The sequence below is a fragment of the Dicentrarchus labrax genome, unplaced genomic scaffold (genome assembly GCF_905237075.1).
Source record: "Dicentrarchus labrax unplaced genomic scaffold, dlabrax2021, whole genome shotgun sequence".
Taxonomy (NCBI): domain Eukaryota; kingdom Metazoa; phylum Chordata; class Actinopteri; family Moronidae; genus Dicentrarchus; species Dicentrarchus labrax.
In genome coordinates this window covers 21,033,309-21,045,405 of record NW_026136704.1, presented here as the reverse complement: position 1 = coordinate 21,045,405, position 12,097 = coordinate 21,033,309, and the positions used below count along the sequence as shown (strand labels likewise).

The following is a 12,097-nucleotide window of genomic DNA, read 5'->3' as shown; positions in this document are numbered from 1 at the left end:
CTTTTATTTAAGATAATTTAAGTACTTTTGTACTTTTTACTTTACTTGTAACATAATATTTTTTACGGTGTAATTTCACTCAGTATCATTTGAGTCATACTTTGTTTTCTTCATTAAACAGGACCAACTTCAACTTTTCAAGTCCACCTTTTTTCTGTAATTTTGTTTGTTTGTTTGTTTGTTTGTTTGGAGAAACCACTTCCTTCAAACTATCCGGATTTCCTGTATTCTTCCACTCTCCGATCCCTCCAGAGGGCCGAGGTGGAAGTCAATAAGGCTGTGACCTCTCTGTTGTGGGACAGTTCTGCCACCTCATTGTCAACATTGTCCTCTAGTTCAGAGACAGCTGAAACCAGGATGAGTACATTGGACAGGTTGTAGGTTTTGTTATTAAAGCTGATCAGAAAACTTTCTTTCTTTCTGGCTGCTACATTGTTGCCTAAAGACCAGAGAGCAGATATTTGCAGGAAATATAGTTTTGGTTTGCAGAGAAATACACATCTTACAATACACTGAGTGATGGGTCCATAAATAAAGCTTATAGTATTTTGCAATGTAAATCCATTATATACACAAAAGCCTGAATATACTGTCCATATACTGTCTACAAGACGTCTCTTTAATACTTTAATTACACATTATAGAGGGAAAAGGTAGAAATGTGACGTTGTATTACTTTGTCAATACGTAACTAACTGTATTTTTATTTCATTTATTTAATTTAATCAGACAGGTCACCAATGAACTTGTTCCTGAAGATGGTCTGATTACATCTACATGATAAGACCTGTCACTTATCTGATAGAGTCAGTTATTCTTTTTTATGAATCTATTGACTGTTTGACCCCAATATATGTTTATATTTAAATGTAATGTTTCTTCATTTAAAAAATGAAGACTGTAGTTTGTTGTCTTTATCTTTTAATTAATTGTGGTTGCTCTTGCTGTTGATGTTTTCTAGTCTTTTCTGGGAGGTATTAGACAATTGATCAAAGTGACAAAGATAATATTGACTGAATAAAAAACAAAACAAACAAATCAACACTGGGTTTTAGAAAGGAGTTATGCATGTTGATTATATTTAGTTTTTAAACTCATTGCTGACATACACTGTACGGCTGATTATGTTTACCAACCACAAGGTTGTGCTATTGACTAATTTATGTGCGATGCATTAACACAACTCGACCATACAACACAATAAACACACAGAATACTTCTCTAGTGTTATTCCTAAAAGAGTTTGAACTCAGATGTAGTTTCCAAATGCCTTTAATAGTCACAGTTAAACTCTTGTCACATCTACCAGATGGGCAATAAAACAGCCCCAGCAGTAGTAGTCTGCTGCCCCCTGTGTGTTACTATCAGTAGCTTGCGCCAACCAAAGCTGCGCATGCGCAGTGAGCGCGGGCGCAGCTTCGCCGTGGTTTCGGTTGAGCATTCTTGGCAACGTCTCGCTCGGTGAACAGGCAGCCAACCGTCGGCCAACGGCTGTTTCCACAATGTCTGGAGAATTATTTTAACGGATAACAGGAGCCGAGCGGAAACACCGGAGCGGCGCCAGGTAAGCTGCTTCGGGCTCTTCTCGCTTCTCTCTCTGAACAGTTTTTAGTTGAGCAGTGCGGGCGATTCAAAAGCGCTGAAAAGTGACGAGTGAAGTAAACGTTAGCGCAAACACCGAGAGGCAACCGAGCCGACCAACTTCAGTGAGTGCCGAGAGCAGGCTCCTTACTACGGCTCAGCCGTTGGGCTCTGGGCTGCCGGGAACCGTTCACACCGGCTCGCTGCTTCACTTCGACCTCCGGCCACTCAGCAGAGTACATACATACCCTCAAATGTGCCGCCAGCCGCAAAAAAAAAAAATGCCATTAAAGAGCAAAATATTCTACAACCTTCCCGATCAGTAAGGTTCCACTGCGCATGCTCGCAGCGCCGTGCCGACTTCGGATTTGTAGTTTTTCGTACCTGAGTTAATCACAGTTGTGAGGGCCAAGAGAAAAACGGTAAGACTACAAGTTCCAGACAATGGGAGCTTTGTTTGGGAGCGGAGCTAGCCAGCTAGTTAGCCCGGACGAGCTTTGAATTTAGAGTAGTTGTGCTGCAAATCGGAAGTTCCCTCGGCTGGATGTTTTGTTTCAGAATGAGCTGCATGGGGGGAAATATGGGCTGTACGGTTGCACACACGTATTTATTTATTTATTTATTTCTATGAGTGCTGCAGTAGTTGTCAGTGGCACTGGGTTTGTGCAACATGTTTTAAATGTGGTCATAAAAATTAGGGGATTGCTCGTGCTTTGGTGGTTGAACAGGCGGACTCTTGTTCAGCTGTCAGTAGGTGTGTGTGTGTGTGTGTGTGTGCGTGTGTGTGTGTGTGTGTGTGTGTGTGTGTGTGTGTGTGTGTGTGTGTGTGTGTGCACAGTGGGAAGGATGTGCAAGTGCGTAGTAGCCGTGTGTGTGTGTGTATATATATACCTGCATGTGTGTTTGTGCGGTCAAGTGTGTATACTGAATGGGGAGGTGATGATCCCCTCGGTGGCTCGTCTCCCTTTCATAGAGGTCCCCCCCACCCACCCCGTGTTGCTGCTGTATTCCCCAGCCCTCAGGAAATGACACGTCGAGTATCAGGATGATGGATCTGCCGTGCAAGAGCAGCAGAGCATGGCAGCATTGCATATATTCTGGGCATCATTTACTCTGGTTCCCTTCCCATCTGGAACTAATGGAATAATTATTACCAGGGAAGATCTGAGAGTGATGTTTTAAGTGTCCTTACGCTGGTTATGCTACCGCTTACCCAGCCTGTAACTGCACATGTGTTGAGCACAGCACTGCCCCTCTGTTTGCTGTGCGATGGAGGCATTTAATCTTCAGTTTGAGAGAGAGGAGATCAGATTTGAGTGCAGTTAATACAGGTCTGAAACGTAAAGTTTATGCTGAATAAGAATTACATGGTTCTTCATATTGTAAACCCAGTTTCCTTTGATCTGAGGCTGTGCACCAGACAGCAGAATTTAGATAAAACATTTTCTTATTTTTCTAGTTTTCATGGAGAAATTCACATCTTTAAAGCGGATGTTTGTGAAACTGAGCAGAGTTACTATTTATGGCCTCTGCCCGTCCAGTGTTGTATCTTTTTAGCTGAAAATCTAAATCATGTTACACTTGTTAAGTGAATCAGACACACTGCTCTTGTGAAACCTTCTTAGTTTCCTATCTTTTAAAACTCTCTACCTGTCTGACAAAGCTAAAATCCCATTAATTGATTGTTGAAAAAAATAATATTTGCAGTACACTTGTAGTTCAGCATGCCTTATTGCACCAGTGAGTGCAGCTGCATGTCCCTGCAAGCTGCGTTTGATGGATGTATTGTCAACAACAGGAGCTTGTTAAGTAAAAGAGACGGCGCAATCCTACAGAAAGTAGTAGTTCAGACTCCGGTGGTGGTACATTGTTGCAGGTAGAATCATCAAATACAATGATTATGTTATTAAACTTCAGTTTAACTCCTTAAATCCACTATTGTGTGGAGCTTTTATACAGTGGGGTGTGTGATGCTGCTGTAGGCATAGTGTAATAGGCCCTTTTTACTTGTCACAGCATGCAAAGGAAAGGGGCCAACAATAACAAAGCCCTTACAATATAACAATATAAAAATTTCCATTGACATGAAAAGTTTGTTTTTAATATTATTATCATTCTTCTTCAAATATCTCTTTCTTAAAGATCTAGTATCTCCAATTTCTCTGGTTAAACCTCACCTTTCCAATTAAAACTGTAGAGCAAGAGTTGCTCTAAAGTTCATAAATATATTTCATAACTTTTGGATTTTGTCCAGAATATGTTTTCCTGCCAATTTTACACAATTAGCGTAGTCCTGCCAGCTCCCTAATATCTGTACAAGCATGATTGCTCTGGTATTTTTACAACAGTATCACATTATCCGTGCTAATCTACACTCATTTCATAACTTTGGACCCACGTCACATAGTTGTAAAGCACCTCCAGCAGTCAGGTTGTAGTTGGCTCCACTGGGTACCAGATAACAATTGCTTACAGTCTGTGATCTTGAGGCACATCTCATATTTTGTGCTACTTATTCTGGTGTTTCATTGCAAACAGCTGCAGGAACAAAGGATCCTGTCTTCAAAGAGAGCTGAATGTGGGCCACCTGAGTTATTTCGCCTGTAAACATTACATTGAATCACCACGTCCTATCTTGGCAGAGGTGACTCATCAGTAGTTGATTTCCCCCCTGTTTCTTTATTCTTGACAAGGATCTTAAAGAAGTGACACACACGGGAATGCAGTCACAGTCATCTGTTGGGTGAATAATACGTTTGTCCAAGAGGGTCTTTTGTGATGTTTTTAAGACGGCAAAGATTTTGTTTTGGCACCAGCAGTGGTTAAAGTTCTCCTTTCCCAACCGCGACACCTTGGCAGCCCTCCTGCTGTTTGTAATTTTAGAATGAAAATCCTCTTGCCAGGTTTCTATTTAATCCTCGGAGGCGTCTTAGTTAAATAAAGGTTAATAGAAATGAACAATTGTGTGCTCTCACAGTGTGCGGAAGAACACACACCGTGACACTCAAGTACCTCAAACAACATCCATCTCAATCATTGGGGGTACCCTGATAGGTCACAGAGAGGGAGGACGCCACCTTAGGCTACTTTATGCCATCTGGTCTATGTCAGGGTGTACAGTGAAGGTGTGTGTGTGTGTGTGTGTGTGTGTGTGTGTGTGTGTGTGTGTGTGTGTGTGTGTTTGAAGGGGATGAACATGTAGCATAGTCTTAGATGCTAGTCATAGAGTTTGTAGTCTGCTATCAACTAATGACATTCATTTCTTATTGAAGTATACTTAATTTAAGTTTTAATCATACTGTGACACAGGTTCAACCTATGTCTGCGTGGGCCATCACACGCCATCACACCTTGAATGCAGTTGGGTGTTTCCATTTGGGCGGACAACTTATGTTAAGGTTGCCTTTTAATAATTTTTTCATTCAGGTAAAAATCATTTATAACAAAGGAGATCAAAACTGCCCCCTGATCACAAGATCTCCTTACTTAATATATTTAATTCAACATTGACACAGTAATCAAAGTCACTTAGTTCATACAGCACCTTTTGAACACACACAGACTGAAACAAAACAGACAAAGCAAGGTAAGTTTATTATTTGTATAGCACCTTTTTTTTTTTTAGCAATTCAGAGTTCTTTACATACGGCAAAGAAATTCATTAGAACAACATTTAAAAACACATCAAAAATAAAATTAAAAAAACAGTACAGTATATATACAAATTATAACATTCACATAAGTCGATTATATGTAGATATTTGAACAGAGTTTACTATTGAATTGTCTAACAAGAAAGAGAAAGCAGTACAGAAACTGAGCGCTTTGTGTGGGCGAGAGGCAGAGTGGATGCGGAGTGAAGCTGAAAATGAAATTTTATTTGATAATTACGTAATGTAGTGTAGTTCTGTGTAATTCTGTGGTTTAGCTGCGATGTATGGCACTACAGTGGAAGAGTTGAGTCTGTATGAAGAGTGAACAGAAAAAATAAATCTGCACACTTGACTGTGTGACAGATGTGTCAGAGGGCTTCAAAACTTGACCAGAGCTCCTCCAAACTGTCTGTCTTACTGCTGGTTTATGTATTGCTTTAATATTATTTCAGTCTAAGCAATCTTCATTATATGAGCAAGCATTACAGTGGATCCTAATCTGTTCTTCCCTATATATATATATATATATATATACACACAGATGTTGGGTGAATGATTGGGATAATTTCCTCACCATTGCTGAATACATACAGTAAGGATTTGTGGTGATGCTTGTTTAAAGATCATAAATAAAAATACCAGCAGTAACTGAGACAGTGTGCATGTTTTATTTTAACTTGCATTCAAGGGATTAACCTCAGACAGCAGTCTCATGTAGGTCAAACTGAGGTTGAGCGTGCGTTCAGCAGACCTACGTCATCCACGTGTATTAGTCAGAGTGCAGGTGAACAGTTTAAGATGAAATAGCATTAGACCACCAACAGTATTGCAGGCCCCCCCTGTCCACTCTCTTTGATATATTTGCCTCCCTTGAGGGTCTTATCCATTAATCATCATGCATGACAGTGTCAAGAGGTCAGAGATTTACAGAAAGAGGAGCACACCATGTTTCTTGAAATGAGTCTCTGTTTTATGGCCTACTGTGTAGCCATAAAACATTTGCTAGGTAGGCAGTTGATCTATCAAGCCTGCCTCCTCGTTTCTTCCTCTTCTCACTCCCTCAGAGGTCAAATTCCCTCAAGGTGTTGTTTACCAATCTGTGTCTTCTCAGGGAAGAAGATGAATCAGAGAATCACAGCATTGCGTGTAAATGTCTAAAATGTGCTCGCCTTCGACAGATAGCGACGACAGTGTCTTTTACAGAGGTAAGGGTCTTCTCAGTTCAGATATAAGACCTCAATAGATCTCACAGGCGTAGCATAGGCTCTGTCCCAGGCTACATCTTTCTCCTCTTGTCTCCTCTCTGTGCTGGCTATGTTTGACTGGGGTAAATATAGCCTGTTGGTTTTAGCTCGAGGATAAACACAGATGTTGAGGAGGCCTTTCTTGCCACAGGTCGGCCTGCGTCCTCCCCCTGGTCAGCGGCGGTAGCAGAGGAAAAGAGTGAGAGGGAATGCCTTTCCATCCAACCACAACACACTTAAACAGGGCTATTGGACTTAACACTCAGCTTTTTTTTGAGTGTTATAGGAGATGTATACATTTGCTACAAAGCATTTAGACAGCCTGACAAAGTGCTGTACATAAAGAGTGATTTACGCAGGCTTGTACATGGCTGTCCATTTAGCAATTTAAAGTGGAGGCCACCCTACTGATTTACAAATGGATGTCCACTTCAGAAGGACTCTGTACTGGGCTTGAATACTTAGATCTGTGTTTATTGAGATAGAGGAGAACTGGAAGAAGCAAGAAAACCAGATCGGACTGTTTGGGTTATTTCTCAATTCTCACACTAAATCCAAGGCCACGAGGGATAGGCTGCGATAACTGGCTGTAGGCCTGCTTAGTCCCTGAATAATACTGAATGTGCTCATTTCCATAACATTAAGGGCTCTTATCTGTTACTCTCCCTCCTTTTATAATGTTTCTCTCCAGCCTATATTCCTCTTTCAAAAGGGACTGATGATGTCAAATGGTGTTTCAGTGCTGTGCTGTAAGAGACTGTTGATGATAGAAGCACAAATCATGCATTCGATCTCTGGGGAACAGGCCTTGTTCTCGTAGAGGCTTCGAAAGAATTCAGAGACACAACCATTAATATGAATTGTCATACAGCTGAGAGAGGCAGCAGCCACCTTTCACTCTGCAATGTCTTCATTTCCTTTTATTCTTCCTACATCTTGTTTCATGGGAGTTGAGTTTGTCTGCTTCTTTAAGGGGAAGAGCGTGTTGTTACACCTGCTTCATATCTGTCTCTAACTGAGGCTTCACGCATAGAGTTGACAGGTGGTGTGTGTGTTGTGTGTGTGTGTGTGTGTGTGTGTGTGTGTGTGTGTGTGTGTGTGTGTGTGTGTGTGTGTGTGTGTGTGTGTGTGAGCGCACAAAGAGCTCTGTCATGCACCAACATAGCAGAAATGTTCTGGAAAGAGGAAATCCTGCATGACGGGAGAGAGAAACAGCTGATTGGGTCCCCATCTGTTTTTATGGAGTGAGGAGGAGTAAATTAACCTTGTGTGCCCATGTACACATGAGCTTGACCATCACACACCTGTCAAGTCAGCTTCTCACATGTGGGGATTTGCATTTTTTTTGTCTAATATTACTGTAAACTGAATATCTTTGGGTTTTAGCTGGTTGGACAGAACATTTAATGACATTTTACAACAACGATTAATTAAAACAACAACAACAACTACAATTGTCAGGTTAATTTATTGTTGTTATTTCATTTAGTGTATTAAATGAAAGGAAATTGTGAAGAATACCCATCACAGACCCCAAGTTGGCATCTTCACATTGTTTTGTCCCAGCAACAGTCAAAAACTATAACAATATAAAACAATGAAAAGCAGCAAATGCTCACATTTGAGATCCTCAAACCAATTGAATATTAGATATTCGTTCTTAAATGATTACTTTACTCATAATAAGTATAGTTCGTTTTCTACTGACCAATAATCAACTAATGATTTAAGCAGTAAATCACACCAGAGAATATTAAATCACACATACTGTAACACAACCTTTAAAAGATAAAGATTGATGGGAGAAACACACCCAGCAGAAACCGTAAAAATTCTTCATCAAGAATGTGAATGAGGAAGCTTAAAAACCCTACATCTCAATCAATGACCTCAATCTGGATCAACTAAAGTTTGTAATGACCCATCCCACTATATCTGAACAATAAGTCAGTTATTCATCATGAAAGATGTGTCTATGGCCACATTTTTCTTTCCTTGTGTAGAGCAATAAAAGCATGTATTTGTAGCCCCCAGACACCTCATGTGAAATTCCATCTGTATTTTATTTGGAGGTGTTTGCCGGCCCTCTTTGCTCCTTCTGGCTCTCAGTGCTGCCTGTTGGATGTCAAGCTGTCGGACAGGAAGTGAGTATGCGCTGAGGAGGATGCGAGTGTGTGCGAGGGCTATGAGTGTTACTATGAATCAGACAATAGGCACTGGGGAAAAGAAGCGGCCTTACACTGCAGAGATCAGTCACTGTGACGAATGACCAGTTCACAGGACATGAGTAAAAACATTCCATCAGAGCTCAGAAAAATGTTAACACAATTTGTCTCTGGCATGCAGCTCATATCCTGGACTTTCTCTTTGCCGATTCATTGTTGGGATAGTTTAGGATTGGCCCATCGTGTCACTGGAGAACAACCACACTGCGTCCAAATGCTGGTGGAAAAAACATTTGGAGAAAAGGGTGTAACACCAGACAACATCAGGAAACTTGTAGATAGATTTGCATGTTTTCCCTTCCTCTGTCACTCAGGATGTTTTGCTTTTAGTGACCTGCATGTCCTTATTAAAACACACAACACAGACCTCCTCATGTACGTGTGTGGTCTGGGTGGGAAAGGGTGAGTTTAAGATGTTTTTTGTTATTTTTTTTTCTCTTCTGTCTCATAAGATGTAAGATGTTTTCTGAAACCTCATCAAAAGTCAGTGTCTTTTTCTTTTCCCTCGTTTTGTGGTGTGTGTGCAGAGAGGCATTCATACATACATGCAGCTATTCACAGAGGCATGCATACATACATATGGTCTGTCCCGCCCTCTTCCTCTTCATAGCTCAGATCTCAGGCTATGACTGCTGACTGTGGAGCCATTGTTTTAATGCTAATTGAGTATAGCATGTGGTCATTCCATGAATGCCTCTTGGCTCCGTTTTTATGGTACTGTATCAAAATGTGCATTTTTTCCCCCTTCTCATTTCCAAATCAGATTTGATACTGGGATGGAGGCTATTTAGCGGGCTATTTCCTCACAAGTTCATTTGGTCTAGTCTGCACAGAGAGGGCATGGTATGCTAATGTGTTTATGCTGTCACTGAGGCAGGGCAGTGCAGATAATGTGTTAAGTCTGCTCTATGAGTGCGACATAAGGGGATTTCTGAGAAACATACAGCATACAGCTGTTTTGTTTGGGGGCTTAAAAAAGATCTTGCTGAGTATATAATCCACTGAGTGTGTACACTATGCCTATATGAGATTATTCAGTAGAGTCAACACTTTTGAATCATTCATTGATCGGTGTTTCCTATGGTCAATTTGTCATCAGATAACCAAGTTCACTGCCTCTCTTAGAGGGCGTTCAGAGCGAAAAAACAGAAGGAACGGTTGTGTGTTGCTTAAGGTAAAGTGTGAGGATGAAATATGATCCGGGAGAGCAGGTTTGAGTTATGGATCCATGAATTTGAAGGCTTAACGCCAAAACGCTGCACAGTGATTTATAATACTGCGAGGAAGGATTTTACAACTCTGGAAAAGGTATCACGGCAACACTCACTTACTCCTCCATCGCAGTCATTGATCGGCACTTGCACATAGTTGAATAGCCAATGCAATGCATTGTAAAGTGACGTCACAGAATTCAAACTAATAGACCTTTTTTCACAGCAGACATTTTGACATGAAATAGGGTTAAACACAGGCCCTACCACCGACACTAATTAAGGCTCTGTTCCATTTAGTGTAGCAGATCCTTTCCAGTGAGCCAACAGCACCCTGACTGTGTTCCACCTACATGGACCCTAATATGTGTGTATTTACCCTACTATTGCTGCAGTACCAATGTCTGTCAGAACATGGCCTTAATCTTCAGTTATATTATGTCATAAAATATGGCCGATGTAAACGGCAAGCTTTCAAAAGTAAGACTAAAAGTGTAGCAGACTGTGGGAACATCTCAAGAAAAGCAATAATAATGATAGGTAACAAAAACAAAAACTATAGTAAATGAACTCCAGTATCCTCTGGTTGTACTCTGGTTGTTTCATTTACCAGCATATGTACATAAAGAGCATCTTCACATCAAGTCAAATAAAATCTCTTTAGCATCTCAGAGCACCAACTGGTGCTTGTAAGATCAATGTCATAATATTGAATACCTTCAGCGTCGCATACCGAGACAATACGTTTATAATTACATCGACTATACTTGTATAAAATCCATCTCGAATCAATCCAGTATTTAGTCACACTAAGCAGTTATAAGGAAGAGACATCTGTAGTGGAAATAACTGTGGTCACATCTTTCAAACAGTCCAAAAGCTTTTCACATACTTTGTACAGTTATCCGAGGATAATGTCTGAGAGGTGGTGTTGAGAGGGAAACTATAGTGTGGTTCCTACTGCTCAATTTCCCCCAAATGAAGGCTCTGGTTATCCAGCACAATACACATATATCTTTTTTTTTTAAAGCTTTTTTGCTGAGTCTGAGCACAGATGTTTCCTGAGCTACTACGTGTGAGAACTTGTATGCCTTCCAGTGCTGTTTATTTAAGTGCCAGATTAAATTAGTAGTACTGTAATTAGCTCTGCTGATGCCACCCGTTGAAACACTTGCATTATAAGTGTCTCTGACAGTTTTTAGTCTTCAGTTTGAGGTAATTCCTCTCTAAACACTTGGCTGCTGCCCAGCTGCTTTCAGATCAGCACTGCTGTAAGCGATGGGTGACACTTTGTTTATGGTAAATACTCTCATCAGTTATCACTGTAATTATTTGTTGTAGCCTAAGACAGTAATACAGACTACTATCTTCCCCACCGGCTTATGAGTGTCTCTGCATGTGTGTGCAGCAGTGACAGCCTTATTAACTGTCCCACTGGAGTAGTCCAGAAAGCAGTGAAGGGGAGAAGGAAGTGACAGAAGTTTTGGGTGTTTCTCCACACAACAGTTGAGCCTGTTATCATCGTGGGAGAGGAGGAGACGGATGAGCTGATAACTTAGAGGGAGAGGAGGACAGACAGCGGGAGCGGCTAAAAGGGAGGCCTGTTGCAAGAAGAAAGCCAGCTCATGCACTTCCTTCTCCTCTTTCACCTCCTTGCTTCGTCCTCTCTTTTCTTTCTCTGTTTTCCCCATGACCTCTGCAGCCCAGCTCTGATTAGATAACTGTCTGGTTCAGTGTGTCAGGCGAGGCTGTACCTGAGAAATAATAACGATCATCAAAAGACAAAGAATGAGAACAAAACACAGTGGAAGTGAGTGGCGATAAAAAAAAAAAGCCTGGTGTGAATGTGATACAATCTCCCCTAGAGAGCCTTGGAGAGGGAACGAGTGTGTGAATCTGCAGAGAAAATGCAGAGTCTGTTGTGTGGTTGTCTCTGGAGAGGGTGTGTATGTGGAGCGGATCTCCTCTCGCTGTGATGAGTACGATGAAGAGATGCAACACACAAAAAAAAACCTGTTAAGAACAAGAGAGGAAGAAGACAGTGGACATTTTGTCTGAAGGTCACTGCTATCACCCTGTCCCTGGATGAAACTTGCTTGACCCACTTTGTTGCCCAAAGGCGCTCAAACACGCACAACACCCCCCAACCTCCCCCTCAGACATGCACTTAGGCAACCTCTCTC

General features: G+C 41.2%; 1 protein-coding gene across 2 annotated transcripts in view; it reads left to right on the top strand.

Moving 5' to 3' along the window:
• The first annotated feature begins 1,419 nt into the window (after positions 1-1,419).
• sipa1l3 (signal-induced proliferation-associated 1 like 3) overlaps positions 1,420-12,097 on the top strand; it is a 69,735-nt gene continuing 59,057 nt past the window's right edge. For both annotated transcript variants that reach the window (XM_051396976.1, XM_051396974.1), the window contains exon 1: positions 1,420-1,564. The gene's annotated coding sequence lies outside the window, so the exon portion shown is untranslated. The remainder of the gene's footprint in view (positions 1,565-12,097) is intronic.